Source organism: Cibotium barometz, chromosome 51 (assembly GCF_041138505.1).
Source record: "Cibotium barometz isolate CiBa-2024 chromosome 51, ASM4113850v1, whole genome shotgun sequence".
Lineage (NCBI taxonomy): Eukaryota > Viridiplantae > Streptophyta > Polypodiopsida > Cyatheales > Cibotiaceae > Cibotium > Cibotium barometz.
In genome coordinates this window covers 45,905,519-45,925,998 of record NC_141096.1, presented here as the reverse complement: position 1 = coordinate 45,925,998, position 20,480 = coordinate 45,905,519, and positions in this window count along the sequence as shown.

Here is a 20,480-nt window from a genome sequence, read left to right as displayed (position 1 = left end):
TGACTCTTTGACACATTAAGCATTGCCACACATGATCAAGTACATCCTTTTTGAGTCCAGGCTAGAAGAAGCTTTTCTTCAGAGACATATAGGTTTTTATAAACCCTGGATGTCCAACTATCAGGCTATCATGGGCATCTCTCAGAATTCTTCCCTTTATTCCCTCATCATTGGGAATGCATAGCTGATTATTATAATAAATGCATCCTTCATTTAATTTGTACCCAAGAACTCGACTCATTTCCTGATGAGGAGTCTTGCTTTCCTGCATCATAAGGGTAGCAATAAGGGCAAAGAATTTGTCCTGCATGATTTTCTCCCTTGCTTCATTGATTAATGGGTTTGACACCACTGTGATTGCAAGCAAGGAGGCTTTTCTGCTGAGCACATCTACCACCACATTTTCTTTCCCTGGCCGATACTTAATTTCAAAATCAAATTCCTGCACGGTCTGCATCCATCTCCTTTGACGCATGTTGAAATCCCTTTGGGTGAAGATCCACTTCAGACTGTGATGATCTGTCATCAAGGTGAACCTTTGTTCCAAAATACAATGTCTCCACAACTTCATATCATAAACTTCCAAGGATTCCATTAGAGACTCCCAAGGATTCCATTAGAGACTCCCAAGGGTAGGACTCTTCTGAACTGGCAATCTATTACATTCCTATTTAGATTAAATTGAATAGGGTCTGTCTCAAGGTGTGTGAAAAGAATCTTTCCACTGGCCAATTCCACTTGCATAGGTTTCCCTATTTTTTGATGTAGGACTAACTTACACAGACATCCTAGGGAAATAAAAGAATGAGTACTGCCTCAATCAATCAAAATCTTGAATTGCTTACCCTGGTACTCTGTTGGAGTCTAAAGGACTGAAAGTTGACGATTGTTTCCCTGATGCTCTATTACGGCATAGATCTGTCCTTTTTCTTCCTCCACTTCCTTAGCTATAGTGAAACGGCTCTAGCTGCTATAGTCTGAGGTAAAACGCTCTCTCTTTGGTTTCCCCAATTCTGGGAGGGAGTTCGGAGACTGCTTTGTATGGACGCTGTAGGTTGAGCTAGCACCCTTCTGGGGTATCCTGATTTGGGCGCGGGGGACCGTGATTGGACTAATACGATGGAGTCAACCTCGGAATTCTGGGACCCTGGCTTCCTTGGCCCACAGAGGGAGATGGGCAATCCTTGAGCTGGTGCCCAAACCCCTGACATCCGAAGCACCTGTTCTCACCTCGAAGCTCTTCTCTCTGCATTCTTGAAAGAGCTGGAATTCCTGAGAAAGAACTTTAAGGAAAGGTCTTCCTTCATTCTTGAAACTTCCCGACTCCAGATTTTGGTTAGGACCTTGGTGTCTCTTTTGGAGGCGGAAGGGTGGAAGAACTTCCCAGTGTCTGGAATCTCTTGAAGGATGAAGGAGCTGGCTTTGGCAGGACTTTAACGGTGAAGGCTTTGGCGAAGTCCTTCGCCATTCTTACAGCTTCTGCCTAGAAACTTGCTTGGCAATCTTGACTAGGGTGTCTAAACATTCGTTCATTCCTCCTCGAATGAACTTGGCCATGAGTTGCTCTTCATCTAGCGGTGGTGATTTGAGTACTTGAGGAGAAGAGCAAATGCCTGGTGATATTCTTTAATGGTTTTTCTCCCCTGCTGGTTTAGCTCTAAGAATTCATTCATCTTGGTTTCTAAAAATTCGGGGGGACAAAATCTCTTCCTTAGATAGGCTTTGAGATCATTCCAGGACTCGGTATTCATATCCAGATGGTTGGTATCACAATAGTTTCTCCATGCCACCCTGGTTGTTTCTACAATCTTCAGCCTAGCAAGAGCCATTTTTCTCCTCTCATTGTATCCGATGACATCAAAATATTCCTCCATGGCTTCAACCCATTTCTCCATAGCCTCGCCCAAGTTCTCCCCTTCACCTTTGAAGGGTCCTGGCTGAGTTCTGTGAAGAGCCTTGCGAACGTCGGGGTCAAGCTCTTCCTCATCAGTGAGGATCTGGCTGACGGCCATGGTTCCTCGCCTCATGATTCTGCCAAAAATGATACATTATTAAATTTTTATTTTTATTTCGTCAAACAAAATCCTAAGATAAGAGGTTTGGAAAATAATTTCTTAAACAAGATAAACGATCTTATTGGAGATCTATGACATATGTCCGAGTAGCAGATTTTGCTTCATCAATTCGTCATATATTAAACAATCACTTATACAACAAGGAATTTTTTTCCACAAAACATTTCTTTATTTATATAAAGGTTGCAATATGTAAATAGGGCATCCTTTTGGGTGAAGATCCACTTCAGACTTTGATGATTTGTCATCAAGGTGAACCTCTGTCCCAAAAGATAATGTCTCCACAACTTCGAAGTATAAACTACTGAGAGTAACTCCAAGTCATGGATGGCATAATTTCTCTCATGTGTTTTAAGTTTTCTAGATTCATAGGCCATTGCATGACCTTCCTGCAGCATAAAAGCACTACCTAAGGCAAACCCTATGGCATCGGTAACTACCTCAAAAGGTTTGGTAAAATGTGGTAATTTAAGGACAGGGTTGGTTACTAAGGCTGTCTTCATTTTAGCAAAGGCACTCTAACACATTGCAGTCCACTAAAATAGGGTACTCTTCTTTTTTGAGAAGGTTAGTTAAAGGGGATGCTATCTGAGCATACCTGGGTATAAAGATCCTATACCATCCGGTTAATCCTAGGAATCCTCTGACTTCCTTTACCGTCTTGGGTTCCGGCCAATCTACAACTGCTTGGATCTTTGCAGGGTTAGGTGAAATCCCATCTTTTGACACTATAAATCCTTAGTATTCTACCTGGTCATCAACAAAGAAAGAACACTTGCTCTTTTTTGCAAAGAGTTGGTGTTTCCTTAGGATTTCCAGGACCTTGCGCACGTGATCTTCATGATCTGCAGCATTCTTTGAGTATACCAAGATATCATCAAAGAAGACAAGAACAAAATCATCCAAGTATTCTCTGAGAATATCCTACATAAGACGATTAAACGTAGTCGGGACATTAGTCAATCCAAACGGCATGACTGTGAACTCATAATGCATATAGCGAGTATTGAATGATGTCTTTGGGATGTCTTGTTCCTTGATTCTGATCTTGTAGTACTCGGATTTGAGATCTATCTTTGTGAACATTTGGGTCCCACTGAACCGATCTAGAAGTTCATCAATGCTAGGGATAGGATACTTATTTTTAATTGTTAATTGATTCAATCCTCTATAGCCAATACAGAGTCTTAACATTCCATCTTTCTTCTTTTGAAAGAAACGGGCGCACCCCAAGGTGAGACACTGGGTCTGACGAATCCCTGCTCTAACGGTTATCTTGATTGTTCCTTAAGTTCTATGGCTTCAAGAACTCGCATTTTGTATGCACGCTGGGCTACTAGCTGAGTTCCAGGGGTTAACTCGATCTCATGATCTACTTCGCGAGACGGAGGCATCTCAAATAGCTCTTCACGGAACACATCTGCATACTCACTTAACCACTTTGGTTCTTTAGCCTTGCATTTTATGTCTACCGGATTCGTCTTAACGACATAAATAGCTTACCTCTTTCTGAGCCCTTTAAACAATTTAGAAGCCTTGACTAATTGCAAAACTGGGGATCCAGAAATTCCAGTTCCTTGAACTTTATTCCCGTGAAGGTAAAGGAAAGAGATGGTTCCTTTGTGACAATGAATGTCAGCGTGCTTCTTATGGAGCCAATCCATTCCAAGGATTCCATCATAGAATCCCAAGGATAGGACTTTGAACTGGCAATCTGTTACGTTCCCATCTAGATTAAATTGAATAGGGTCTGTCTCAAGGTGTGTGAAAAGAATCTTTCCACTGGCCAATTCCGCTTGCAAAGGTTTCCTTGATTTTTGATTTAGGACTAACTTACGCAGACATCCTAGGGAAATAAAAGAATGTGTACTACCTGAATCAATCAAAAGCTTGAATTGCTTACCGTGGTACTCTGCTGGAGTCTAGAGGATTGAAAGTTGATGGTTATTCCCCTAACGCTCTATTGCGGCATAGATCTGTTCTTCCTCCACTTCCTCAGCTATAGTGATGGCTCTAGCTGCAGTCTGAGGTGGATCTCTCTCTTTTTAGTTTCCCCAATTCTGGGAGGGAGTTCGGAGACTGCATTGTATGGAGGCTACAGGTTGAGCTGGCACCCTTTTGGGGTTACCCTGATTTTGGCGCGGGGGACCCTGATTGGTGGACTGATACGAAGGAGTCAACCTCAGAATTTTGGGACCCTGGCTTCCTTGGCCCACATTCTTTTATTTCCCTAGGATGTCTGCATAAGTTAGTCCTAAATCAAAAATTAGGGAAACCTTTGCAAGCAAAATTGGCTAGTGGAAAGATTCTTTTCACACACCTTGAGACAGACCCTATTCACATTGCCAGTTCAGAGTCCTACCCTTGGGATTCTATGATGGAATCCTTGGAATGGATTGGCTCCATAAGAAGCATGCTGACATTCACAAAGGAACCATCTCTTTCCTTTACCTTCACGGGAATAAAGTTCAAGGAACTGGAATTTCCAGATCCCTAGTTTTGCAATTAGTCAAGGCTTCTAAATTGTTTAAAGGGCTCAGAAAGAGGCAAGCTATTTATGTCGTTAAGACAAATCCCGGTAGACATAAAATACAAGGCTAAAGAACCAGAGTGGTTAAGTGATTATGCAGATGTGTTCCATGAAGAGGTAACTGAGATGCCTCCGTCTCGCGAAGTAGATCATGAGATCGAGTTAACCCCCGGAGCTCAGCTAGTAGCCCAGCGTGCATACAAAATGTGAGTTCTTGAAGCCATAGAACTTAAGGAACAATCAAGACAATTATTAGAGCAGGGATTCGTCAGACCCAGTGTCTCACCTTGGGGTACGCCCGTTTCTTTAAAAAGAAGAAAGATGGAACGTTAAGACTCTGTATTGACTACAGAGGATTGAATCAATTAACAATTAAAAATAAGTATCCTATCCCTAGGATTGATGAACTTTTGGATCGGTTAAGTGGGACCCAAATGTTCACAAAGATAGATCTCAAATCCAACTACTACTAGATCAGAATCAAGGAACAGGACATCCGAAAGACATCATTCAATACTCGCTATGGGCATTATGAGTTCACAGTCATGCCATTTGGATTGACTAATGCCCCGACCATGTTTAATCGTCTTATGCACGATATTCTTAGAGAATACTTCGATGATTTTGTTCTTGTCTTCTTTGATGATATCTTAGTATACTCAAAGAATGCTGGAGATCATGAAGATCATGTGCGCAAGGTCCTAGAAATCCTAAGGAAACACCAACTCTTTGCAAAAAAGAGCAAGTGTTCTTTCTCTGTTGACCAGGTAGAATACTTGGGATTCATAGTGTCAAAAGATGGGATTTCTCCTGACCCTGCAAAGATCCAAGCAGTCGTAGATTGGCCGGAACCCAAGATGGTAAAGGAAGCTAGAGGATTCCTAGGATTAACCGGATGGTATAGGATCTTTATACCCAGGTATACTCAGATAGCATCCCCTTTAACTAACCTTCTCAAGAAGAGTACCCTATTTCAGTGGATTGCAATGTGTCAGAGTGCCTTTGATAAACTGAAGACAGCCTTAGTAACCAACCCTGTCCTTGAATTGCCAGATTTTACCAAACCTTTTGAGGTAGTTACCGATGCTAGTGGGCTTGCCTTAGGCGGTGCTCTTATGCAGGAAGGTCATGCAGTGGCCTATGAATCGGCTATGCATTCCCAATGATGAGGGAATAAAGGGAAGAATTTTGAGAGAAGCCCATGATAGCTTGATAGCTGGACATCCAGGGTTTATAAAACCTATATGTCTATAAAGAAAAGCTTCTTCTAGCCTGGACTAAAAAAGGATGTACTTGATTATATGCGGCAATGCTTAATGTGTCAGAGAGTCAAGGCAGAGAGAGTCAAGATGCCAGGGAAACTGTAGCCTCTAGACATCCCATAGATGAAGGGGGAATATATCAGTATGGACTTTGTCACTGGATTACCTTCAGTGCAATCAGGTTACAACTCCATTTTTGTGGTAGTTGACAAACTAACAAAAGTTGCCCATCTGATTCCAGTGAAAGAAACATACACTGCAGTGGATGTTGCCAGAGTTTTCCTTAAAGAGATCTTCAGATTGCATGGCTTACCCAGGAGGATAGTAACTGACAGAGATCCCAAATTCACATCGAAATTCTAGATTGCATTCTTCGAAGCAGTAGAAACTTTCTTGGATCTCAGTATAGCCTATCACCCCGAAACAGATGGCCAGACTGAAAGAGTGAATCAGGTAATAGAAGATATCCTTCGGTCATGTTGCGCGGCAGGGAACCCAATAAGTGGTTAAGCCATTTGCATCTTGTTGAATTTGGTTACAATGCTTCTTATCATCAAAGCATTGGGATGAGCCCTTTCAAAGCTTTGTATGGACAAGATTGCCTTATACCATTGACTTGGTCCAAAATTTTTAGAAAATAATACATATCTTATTCTTATGCATAATGGTAAAAGAGGACTTCCTACCATATTTTAGGATGGGACATCTTATTCTAAAAGAATGATTTTCATCATATTCATGAGAAACTAATTTTTAGTATTTATGCATTAATAATTAATTAAAGAAAAGAGAAATCTTTTGTAATTTTATTTTTATGTGAAAAGAGGAATTTCCATGATAGTGGAGATCCATGTAATTAAATGGAAAAAGAGAAATTTTGGTATATTAAAATAATGGATATTTTTATTTAATTTTAAGAGAAATTTTAGATAAATTTATTTTATGCATGAGAAATTTTAAATGATAAAAGAGGAATTCCCATGACATTTGGAATTCAATCATTTAAATGGTAAAAGTGGAATTCTTGGCATATTTAAAATAATGGATATTTTTATTTTAATTAAAGAAAAGAGGAATTTTAGATAAAATTATTTTATGATAAAAGAGGAATTCCCATGACATTTGGAATTCAATCATTTAAATACAAAAAGAGGAATTTTAAGCATATTCAAAAAATAGATATTTGTATTTAATTAAAAGAAGAAATTTTGTGGTATTTAAGTAGAGAAAGGTTTAAATTAAATTTTAGTGATAAAGAGAAATTTTCACCATAATTCCACCTAGAGAATTAGGGATGATAAATTAAATTGGTAGAAAGAATCTCCTTAGATATTTTATGTGGATAAATCACCAAATTGATATTTACCCAAAATTAGATTAAATGGAAGAAGAGTATTTTCATAAAAATACGATATTCTCATATAAAACCATTTCTTAATCTATTATGGTTAGAATGAAATTCATAAAGTTGGAATTTTCTTATAGTTAGAAGTTCAGTAGATGTTTATATGAAGAAAATCCTTGGAATCAAAGTTAGAATTAAACCAATTAATTTTGGTTAGACCACGACTGTGAGAGGGACGGCCAGTAAACTACTTGCCCATCTCTTGATCTGAATCAAGCAAAAACTTTGTGTCCAATTCCAGTTCTTAATATAAAGAATAGACTACCGTTGAATTAGCATAGTTTTCCCTTAACCGAAATCACCAAGAATCTAGTTGGAAATTCAGTCAAATGATGGGTAGATTACCCTGATGAGAGATCAATGATTCTCATTAAGAAAATATAGATTAACGAAAAAGGGTTTTGAGACAGACCCTATTCAATTTAATCTAGATAGGAACGTAACAGATTTTTAGTTCAGAGTCCTACCCTTGGGAGTCTATGATGGAATCCTTGGAATGGATTGGCTCCATAAGAATCAAGCTGACATTCATTGTCACAAAGGAACCATCTCTTTCCTTGACCTTCACAGGAATAAAGTTCAAGGAACTGGAATTTTCGGATCCCCAGTGCTGCAATTAGTCAAGGCTTCTAAATTGTTAAAAGGGTTCAGAAAGAGGCAAGCTGTAAGATCCCTGTCCCCTCCACGCAACGAAAACAAGGGTACTAGCAACGGAAGTAGCACTTCTTGCGTGGGGCAAGATCCCACACTCGGGGCCTCGTCCATAGATATCTGGACAAGAGACTAATCCATGGATATCTGGACAAGAGACTAATCTGGGTTCGGTTCTTCCAAAAACCGAACCCGGAAAAACTTCCCTTATCCGAAAAGCACGGGCGATTCCTCTAGGATAACTTTTCTCTAACGTAGTCAAAAGCCTTAACTAACTGAACGGATCTGACCAAATCCGTAAGTTCCTTAGTCAGATCAGGGAAAGGATTGTACTTGGATCATAGAGACCAACGCTTTTTTCCTCATTGAGAGGCACAACCGTTGATTCTTTTCCATAGAACAATTTTGGACCGTGATTTACTTTATCTAACATACCATAACAGAAATTGAGTCTCGATTTATGGATCCATCAGTCCAGCCTAACCCCATCCAGTCCCATGGGTTAGCCAACCGCCCAACCACTGTAGTGATGGGATCCAATTTAGAATTTGGTTAGGTTTTGTCCCAAGTACTAGGGAAAAGAGTTCCCAGGCCCCCTAGCCGGATATTCATGCAAATTTAACATTAGTCATGCCACTTACACACCCAATATGAAATTGCCTTTTTTCACAGATTCAGCCATCTTTAAAACAATCATTTAATGAAACTATAGTATCACCGATCACAATCCTCCAAAATATCCGGTTGAATCTTAATTTCTGATCGTTCCTTTATCGGAATATCTATGGCATCATTTGCAACCGGAACGCTCACCACCTGTCCACTCAGGGGCCTTTTCAATAGTTTGTAGCTCATAGTACCCGGCAATATAATCACTTATAAAAATCAAGATGAAATCTCTGTTCATGATCAGCAAGATCAACCAACAGATCCATATAAAAGAGCCATGGACTCATCCGTTGAGGACCAGCAAGTTCGATCAACCAGATCCATGCCCGGTTTCAGAAAACAACTCTTACTCCTTGTTTCAATATCTTCCATGACGCACGTGTGGGTATCTTCGGCGACCCAGAGCCCGAGCACCGTATGGTCAGCACCCTCTAGGATCCTTCGCAGGTCACCTAGTGCTTCACTCATAGGCCGCTTCCTTGGTCCCTCATCCACCGTACCGGAAGCTCACCATTTAAATCGAACCGAGGCTGGTCAAGACCTCGGCCGACCATGCTACACGAGACGTCCTCCGTTGACTCTCCGTCAGCTGTTGCAACTTTATCAGTTACAAACAGGTCACAAATACAGTTTCTATAATGAAATCTCGTCTTTCCACATTATCCCTCATCAGTCCACATTACTTATTCCACATTCCATTCATATGTGTACTCATTCTCATCCAATCATATCATTTTCTATCTCATCACATCAGATTCATTCACATCACCTATCATTTATCAGTTAGGTCTCCACGACCTTAATCACAAGACGGTCAAAATGCTTCCCCAGCATTCTTGACATAAAACAGTCATTTACAAACAAGTCACAAATACAGTTTCTATAATGAAATCTCGTCTTTCCACATTATCCCTCATCAGTCCACATTACTTATTCCACATTCCATTCATATGTGTACTCATTCTCATCCAATCACATCATTTTCCATCTCATCACATCAGATTCATTCACATCACATATCATTTATTCACATCCCAATTCACATGTCATCACATCTCATCCATTCACTCATATCGACGTCACATCATTTCACATACACATTCGCATTCATTATTCCACATACACATCCACATTCGTACACCCACATCCATACATCCACTTCCACATCCGCATTCATACATACACATCCACATTCATACATCCACATCCATACATCCATTTTCACATCCACATCCACATCCATACATCCATTTTCACATCCACATTCATACATCCATATCCACATCCATATCCACATTCATACATCCACATCCCCATTCACATTCATACATCCACATCCACATCTACATTCTTACATCCACACATCCATTTCCACATCCACATTCATACATCCACTTCCACATCTGCATTCATACATACACATCCATATCCACATCCATACATCCAGATCGACATTCATACATCCACATCCACATCCACATCCATACATCCATTTTCACATCCACATCCACATCCATACATCCATTTTCACATCCACATTCATACATCCATATCCACATCCACATTCATACATCCACATCCACATCCACATCCATACATCCATTTTCACATCCACGTCCACATCCATACATCCATTTTCACATCCACATTCATACATCCATATCCACATCCACATCCACATTCATACATCCACATCTCCATTCACATTCATACATCCACATCCACATTCACATTTATACATCCACATCCACATCTACATTCTTACATCCACACATCCATTTCCACATCCACATTCATACATCCACTTCCACATCCGCATTCATACATACACATCCATATCCACATCCATACATCCAGATCCACATTCATACATCCACATCCACATCCATACATCCACATCCACATCCACATCCACATCCATACATCCATTTTCACATCCACATCCACATCCACATCCATACATCCATTTTCACATCCACATTCATACATCCATATCCACATCCACATCCATACATCCATATCCACATCCACATTCATACATCCACATCCCAAGTCACATTCATACATCCACATCCACATTCACATTCATACATCCACATCCACATCTACATCCATACATCCATTTTCACATCCACATTCATACATCCATATCCACATCCGCATTCATACATCCACTTCCACATCCGCATTCATACATACACATCCATATCCACATCCATACATCCACATCCACATTCATGCATCCACATCCACATCCACATCCACATCCACATCCATACATCCATTTCCACATCCACATCCACATCCATACATCCATTTTCACATCCACATCCACATCCACATCCACATCCACATCCATACATCCATTTTCACATCCACATTCATACATACATATCCAAATCCACATTCATACATCCACATCCCCATTCACATTCATACATCCACATCCACATTCACAGTCATACATCCACTTTCACATCCGCATTCATACATCCACATCCACATCCACATCCACATCCACATCCATACATCCATTTCCACATCCACATCGACATCCACATCCACATCCATACATCCATTTTCACATCCACATCCACTTCATTCACACATCAAACCACATCATCCATACATCAATCTACATTAATCTACATCATTCACACATCAAACCTCATCATCCATTCATCCATCTACATCAATCCACTTCATTCACACATCAAACCACATCATCCATACATCAATCTACATCATTCACACATCAAACCACATCATCCATACATCAATCTACATCATTCACATATTAAACCACATCATCCATACATCAATCTACATTAATTTACATCATTCACACATCAATCTGATTCCTATCACATATCACATCTATTTATAGAATGTAAGAGAATTCTAATTTTTTGATATAAAGATTCTTTACGCATCTAATTAGGCATAAAGATAACTTTAGTAGGAATAACACTTTTATAAAAATCCTTTTATGCATCTATTTATGCATAAATTTAATTTTAAGGAAAATAACACTTTCAAATTAAAAATAAACCTTTTATGCATTTCACTATGCATAAATTCCATTTTAATGAGAATAACACTTTCAAAATAAAAATAAATCTTTTATGCATCTATCTATGCATAAATTCAATTTCAATGAAAATAATACTTTCGAAATAGAAATAAATCTTTTATGCATATTTCTATGCATAAAATCAAAATTGATAAGAATAACTCTTTTGGATTAAAAGTAAAATTCTTTATGCATAAATTAAAATTGATGAAAATAACTCTTTTGAATTAAAAATAAAATTCTTATGCATCTTTCTATGCATAAAATCAAAATTGATAAGAATAACTCTTTTGGAATAAAAATAAAATTCTTTATGCATCTATTTATGCACAAAATCAAAATTGATGAAAATAACTCTTTTGAAATAAAAATAGATTTCTTTATGCATCTTTCTATGAATAAAATCAAAATTGATGAGAATAACACTTTTGGATTAAAAAGAAATTCTTTATGCATCTTTCCATGCATAAATCCAATTTAGTAGGAATTACACTTTTAGAATAAAAGAATTTCTCTTATACATCTTCCCATGCATAAAAACTAAATCCAATGAAAAATAACTCTTTTAAAATAAAAACTTTCTTTTGTGCATCTATCTATGCATAAATTCAATTTTGATGAAAGTCACACTTTTATAATAAAACAATTTCTTTTATGAATCTACTTTATGCATAAAATCCTTTTATGATGAAAATCACACTTTTAATATAAAAAAATCTTTTATGCATATAATCATTTATGATGAAAATCACTCTTTTAATATAAAAGAATTTCTTTTATGCATTTATTCATGTATAAAAATAATTTATGATGAAAATCGCACTGTTAATAATAATAAAAATCTTTTATGCATATGTTTATGCATACAAATCATTTATGATGAAAATCACTCTTTTAATATAAAAGAATTTCTTTTATGCATCCATTCATGCATAAAAATCATTTATGATAAAAATTATACTTTTAATATAAAAAAAATCTTTTATGCATATGTTTATGCATACAAATCAAGAGTGATGAAAATCACTCTTTTAATATAAAAGAATTTCTTTTATGCATCCATTTATGCATAAAAATCATTTATGATGAAAATAACACTTTTATAATCAAAATAACAATTTCAATATGCTTCCTTCTAAGCATAGAATTTAGTTCTAAAGAAAGTAACACTTTTTTAATAAAATATTTTAGTATGCATTTTTCAATACCTAGGATGAAAAATAACACTTTAAGAATACATATACAATGGGATTTACTCTTTTTGAATAAAAAAAGTAAAACTTATTTTACACAATTTTAGAAAATTTTGCCATAACCTCCTTTGTATGGCTGACCATTTTTCAATTTTTAACTCTCTACAATTAATTAGAATTTCATCAAGAGTATTTAAATCATTCTTATGTAAACATTTTCTACTCATTTAAGAGAAACATTATGAAAAACTTGATTTTATCCATTAATCATTCATCTAGGATAAAGAATGGTTGGATTTACTAAAGAAGACAGGGGAATGCTATTTTTCAATGAGGCATAACATCATATTCATTTTAGAGAAGACAAAAATCATAAAAACCATAAAATGAATAGAAAAAAGAGAGAATTTTCAACTTACGAAGGAATTTGAGAGCTTTCCTTTGGCTTGATGGTTTGAGGGATCTACTCTTGTTTGAAACAAGAGTGGCCACCAATCTTTAGAAGAGGGAAGGTAAAAAACTAATGAATTATGAGAGTAAATTCACAGTTTTTGGCTCTTGGGAGAAGCAGGGTAATAGTGCAAAAAACACTATTAAGCTTCAACAAAGGGGGAGGCTTCTATTTATAGGAAAAAGTGAGCCTCTAACCAAGAAAACTGATAATAGAATTTTTCAGATCAGTTTGGTCAATTTTTGACCATTTTTAGGTTAGCTTAGAGAATAACTCTTTTGGAATAAAAATAAAATTCTTTATGCATCTATTTATGCACAAAATCAAAATTGATGAAAATAACTCTTTTTGAAATAAAAATAGATTTCTTTATGCATCTTTCTATGCATAAAATCAAAATTGATGAGAATAACACTTTTGGATTAAAAATAAATTCTTTATGCATCTTTCTATGCATAAATTCAATTTAGTAGGAATTACACTTTTAGAATAAAAGAATTTCTCTTGTGCATCTTCCCATGCATAAAAACTAAATCCAATGGAAAATAACTCTTTTAAAATAAAAACTTTCTTTTATGCATCTATTTATGCATAAATTCAATTCTGATGAAAGTCACACTTTTATAATAAAATAATTTCTTTTATGAATCTACTTTATGCATAAAATCCTTTTATGATGAAAATCGCACTTTTAATAGAAAAAAAATCTTTTATGCATACAATCATTTATGATGAAAATCTCTCTTTTAATATATAAAAGAATTTCTTTTATGCATCCATTCATGCATAAAAATCATTTATGAGATGAAAATCACACTTTTAATATAAAAAAATACTTTTATGCATACAAATCATTTATGATGAAAATCACTCTTTTAATATAAAAGAATTTCTTTTATGCATCCATTCATGCATAAAAATCATTTATGATGAAAATCACACTTTTAATATATAAAAAATCTTTTATGCATATGTTTATGCATACAAATCATTTATGATGAAAATCACTCTTTTAATATAAAAGAATTTCTTTTATGCATCCGTTTATGCATAAAAATCATTTATGATGAAAATAACACTTTTATAATCAAAATAACAATTTCAATATGCTTCCTTCTATGCATAGAATTTAATTCTAAATAAAGTAACACTTTTTTAATAAAATATTTTTAGTATGCATTTTTCTATACCTAGGATGAAAAATAACACTTTAAGAATACATATACGATGGGAATTACTCTTTTTGAATTAAAAAAAGTAAAACTTATTTTACACAATTTTAGAAAATTTTTCCATAACCTCCTTTGTATGGCTGACCATTTTTTAATTTTTAACTCTCTAAAATTAATTAGAATTTCACGAAGAGTATTTAAATCATTCTTATGTAAATATTTTCTACTCATTTAAGAGAAACATTATGAAAAACTTGATTTTATCCATAATTTAATCATTCATCTAGGATAAAGAATGGTTGGATTTACTAAAGAAGAGAGGGAAATGCCTTTTTTCAATGAGGCATAACATCATATTCATTTTAGAGAAGACAAAAATCATAAAAACCATAAAATGAATAGAAAAAAGAGAGAATGTCCAACTTACGAAGGAATTTGAGAGCTTTCCTTTGGCTTGACGGTTTGAGGGATCTACTCTTGTTTGAAACAAGAGTGGCCACCAATCTTTAGAAGAGAAAAGGTCAAAAACTAATGAATTATGAGTAAATTCACAGTTTTTGGCTCTTGGAAGAAGCAGGGTAACAGTGCAAAAAACACTATTAAGCTTCAATAAAGGGGGAGGCTTCTATTTATAGGAAAAAGTGAGCCTCTAACCAAGCAAACTGATTCTAGAATTTTCCAAATCAATTTAGCTTACTTTTTGAAACTAGACTTGAATTTGGTCAGTTTAGCTTACTTTTTGGAACTAGACTTGAATTTGGTCAGTTTCCAAATTCAAGTCTAGTTCCAAAAAGTAAGCTAAACTCCACCAAACATGTGAAGTAGGCGCCTCCTTCATGAGGGGGAATCCCCATCTTGAGGTGTCAAAAATTTATTATTTCACTAAATATCTCTTCTTTTTTAACTAATATCCTTGTCCTCAGTCAACTCTTCATCTTATGTGAGTATTTACTCATTTTTGGGGGACTTTTCTTTATTTCTTCCATTTATCTCCTCCACACATTTGGATGAATCTGATTAGCCTCTCAAAACCTTAATTTAAAATTTTTAGAAAATCTGGACCCCCAGGATAAGGCCTTTTGAACAGATTATAATTTATTTCGAATGCACCTTCTGAAAATCTTTTTCAACTTCTGTTTTGGGGAAACTTATTTAAATATGAAGAGATATTTTTCCATCCAAAAATATCCAAAATTTGAATAATCTCTCTCTAGAACATTTTCTCTCTCTAGGCCAAAACAGGTAGAAACAAGATCTTTTATATTTCTGAAGAGGGATTTGACTACAGGAGAAGATACTAGACATCCTGAGAGGCTGGGGAGGAATCTTACACAAGCTATTTATGTCGTTAAGATGAATCTGATAGACATAAAATGCAAGGCTAAAGAACTAGAGTGGTTAAGTGAGTATGCAGATGTGTTCCCTGAAGAGCTAACTGAGATGCCTCCGTCTTGCGAAGTAGATCATGAGATTGACATAACCCTCGGAGCTTCGCCAATAGTCGAGCGTGCATACAAAATGCTAGTCCCTGAAGCCATAGTACTTAAGGAACAATTCAGACAACTGTTACAACAGGGATTCGTCAAACCCAGTGTCTCACCTTAAGGTGCACCCGTTTCTTTCAAAAGAAGAAAGATGGAATGTTAAGGCTCTGTATTGAATACAGAGGATTGAATCAATTAACAATTAAAAATAAGTATCCTATCCCTAGGATTGATGAACTTCTGGATCAGTTAAGTGGGACCCAAATGTTCACAAAGATAGATCTCAAATCCGAGTACTACCAAATCAGAATCAAGGAACAGGACATCCCGAAGACATCATTCAATACTCGCTATTTTACACAGTCATGCTATTTGGATTAACTAATGCCCTGACGACGTTTAATCGTCTTATGCACGATATTCTTAGAGAATACTTCGATGATTTTGTTCTTGTCTTCTTTGATAATATCTTGGTATACTCAAAGAATGCTAGAGATCATGAAGATCATGTGTGCAAGGTCCTGGAAATCATAAGGAAACACCAACTCTTTGCAAAAAACAGTAAGTGTTCTTTCTCTGTTGTGACCAGGTAGAATACTTGAGATTCATAGTGTCAAAAGATGGGATTTCTCCTGACCCGGCTAAGATCCAAGCAATCACAGATTGGCCAAAACCCAAGACGGTAAAGGAAGTCAGAGGATTCCTAGGATTAACTGGATGGTATAGGATCTTTATACCCAGGTATGCTCAGATAGCATCCCCTTTAACTAACCTTCTCAAGAAGAGTACCCTATTTCAGTGGACTGCAATGTGTCAGAGTACCTTTGATAAACTGAAGACAACCTTAGTAACCAACCCTATCCTTAAATTGCCAGATTTTACCAAACCTTTTGGGGTAGTTATTGATGCCAGTGGGTTTGCCTTAGGCAGTGCTCTTATGCAACAGGAAGGTCATGCAGCAGTGGCCTATTAATCCAGAAAACTTAGAACACATGAGAGAAATTATGCCGTCCACTTGGAGTTACTCTCAGTAGTTTATGCTCTGAAGTTGTGGAGACATTATCTTTTATGATAGAGGTTCACCTTGATGACAGATCATCAAAGTTTGAAGTGGATCTTCACCCAAAGGGATTTCAACATGCATTAAAGGAGATGGATGCAGACCCTGCTAGAATTCGATTTTGAAATTAAGTATCGACCAGGGAAAGAAAATGTGGCCGTAGATATGCTCAGCAGAAAAGCCTCCTTGCTTGCAATTATAGTGGTGTCAAACCCATTAATCAGTGAAGCAAGGGAGAAAATCATGCAGGATAAATTCTTTGCCCCTATTGCTACCCTTCTGATGCAAGAAAGCAAGACTCCTCGAGAAATGAGTCGAGTACTTGGGTAAAAATTGGATGAAGGATGCATGCATTATAATAATCAGCTATGCATTCCCAATGATGAGGGAATAAAGGGAAGAATTATGAGAGAAGCCCATGATAGACTGATAGCTGGACATCCAAGTTTTATAAAAACCTATATGTCTGTGAAGAAAAGCTTCTTATAGCCTGGATTCAAAAAAGATGTACTTGATCATGTGCGGCAATGCTTAATGAGTCAGAGAGTCAACGCAGAGAGAGTCAAGATGCCAGGGAAACTGCAGCCTCTAGACATTCCACAGATGAAGTGGGAATATATCAGTATAGACTTTGTCATTGGATTACCTTCAATGCAATCAGGTTACAACTCCATTTTTGTGGTAGTGGACAGACTAACAAAAGTTGCCCATCTGATTCCAGTGAAAGAAACATACACTACAGTGGATGTTGCCAGAGTTTTCCTTAAAGAGATCTTCAGATTGCATGGCTTAGAGGATAGTAAGTGACAAAGATCCTAAATTCACATTGAAATTCTGAACTATATTCTTTGAAGCAGTAGGAACCTTCTTGGACCTCAATATAGCCTATCACCCTGAAACAGATGGCCAGGCTGAAAGAGTGAATCAGGTAATAGAAGATATCCTTTGGTCATGCTGTGTGGTAGGGAACCCAAGAAGTGGCTAAGCCATTTGCATCTGGTTGAATTTTCATCTGGTTGAATTTGCTTACAATGCTTCTTATCATCGAAGCATTGGGATGAGCCCTTTCAAAGCTTTGTATGGACAAGATTACCTTACACAATTGACTTGGTCTGACCCATTGATTAGAGTCGAGATGTCCAAACAAATGCTTGATCACATGGACCAGCAAATGTAATCAATCCGTAAAGATATTAAGGCAGCCCAAGATAGGCAAAATCAGTATGCAGATAAAAAGAGATTAGAGAGAGAGTTTGAAGAATCAGATATGGTCTTCATTCGAGTACGATCAAAAAGAAGTTTCTTATCTTTAGGGAAGTACAAGAATCTCTCTCCCAGATATTGTGAACCGTATGCTGTTATAAAGAAAGTGGACGATCTAGCTTATAAACTTCTTCTACCTCCCCATCTCAAGGTACATAATGTATTCCACGTTAGTTTGCTTAAGAAATATGTACCCACGGCCCGAGTCACGTGCTTGTTGATGAACAATTGATTTTTCTGACTCAAGGCCAGATGGTACTCTAACCTGAAAAAATCATTGACGTTCGGGAGAAGGTTCTCAAGAGCAGAGTCCTCAGAGAGTTTTTAGTCAAGTGGAAGTTCTTCCCTCTAGAAGACGCCACCTGGGAGAAAGAAGAAGAGTTGGCAAAAGATTACCCTCACTTTGCGAGATGAGGACAACTCGCATTCCTCAAATGGGAGAGGATGTAAGATTCCCTCTCATCATAATTAATGAATAAGCTTTTATTTCAATCCCCTGTAATCATTTCCTATTTCTGAATACAAGAAAATAAAAATTTTCCTTGTTTTTGTCTCGAGAGAAGAAAAATTCTAGAGAGAGGTAATTTAATATTGAGATATTTTTGGATAGAAAAATTCTCCTAATATCAATAATATATTTCCTTAAAACAAAAGTTCAAAATAACTTCTCCAAGGTGCATTAGGAATCAATTAAAAATGATATAAGTGACCTTAGCCTAAGGGTCAAGATTTTTAAAATTTTTTGGATTATGGTCCAATTAAGGTTCCAATGGATCAATAGGATCAATCCAAGTGTTGCAACAATGAGATAAATCTAATGAATAAAAGAAAATACCCAAAAATGAGTAAATGCTCACATAAGATGAAGAGTTGACTGAGTACAAGGTTTATTAGTTAAAAATTAAGAGATATTACTAAAAAAATGAGATATTTTGGAGGAATGATGAATTTTTGACACCTTGGTAGTAAGGAGAGGGGTACCTTTGAGGTATGCACCTCCTTCACATGTGTGGGAGGGTTTTTAATTAAAAAATATTGTGATATTTTTATCTCTCCTCTTTCATGGATCAAACTGGATCAAAATGGGAGCTAAATTGGTCCAAATCTTGTCCAAATTCAGCCAAACTAAAGCTGGAAAATTCTAGAACTTAGTTGGACTCAGTTAATGGCCTCTCTCACCTATAAATAGACCCTCATTCTTTTGTATTCTCATCTGTGTGCTATACCATGCCAGTATTACATTAAAATAATCACATTTTTTATTATCCCTTAAAAATCCTCTACTTTTGGAGAGATTGGAGCTTCTCTCTCTCTTCAACAACTCTTGGAGCTTTCTTCTCAACTTACTAAACCAATTGATTGGTTGGGGGCTTCACTTCTAGATAAAGAAGCAAGCCAAACCTTGAGGTAAGAAGGAATTTCATGGTTTTTGTTAATATTCTCAAAAGGTTTCACTTCTCAACCCCTCTCAAGCTTGAGAAGTTTCTAATTAGTTGTTTTTAATGCAAATCAAGCTTTCCCTAAGAATTTTAATGATTAATCACAAAAAAGTTAATTTTTATGTTTTTTATGTATATCTCTCTCTCCCAAAAGAATAGTCATTCCTATGGCTATTTCATTAGAAAAAGAATACTTCTCATTGATAAATTCTTAATTCAAAACCAATCTCTAAGCTTGTTAAGATAGAGGATAAGAAAATGGTATTTTTATGCTTTTATGATGATAACAAAATAATGGTAAATTCTTTTAAATTATTTATAAGTAGTTAAAAAACTACTTTAAGTGATTCTGAATGTGAAAGAGATAATCCTATCATTTTGAGAAAAGAGGAATAATAGACATAGCATAATCTAGTAGAAATAACCATAATTAAGTGTATGAATATTGCTAAATTTATGATTTAATTTCATAATTTAAATTTAAGTTTAAGAATAGATCTTCTATCATAATTGTATTGCAATTTCTTATTCTTTTCTAGAAAAATTAAAAATTATCTGTAATGGCAGCAAAGCTACGGTAAATTTTTTAGAAAATAATACATATCTTATTTTTATGCTGGTAAAAGAGGACTTCCTACCATATTTTATGATGGGATATCCTATGCTAAAAGAATGATTTTCATCATATTCATGAGAAACTAATTTTTATTATTTATGCGTAAATAATGAATTAAAGTAAAGAGAAATTTTTGG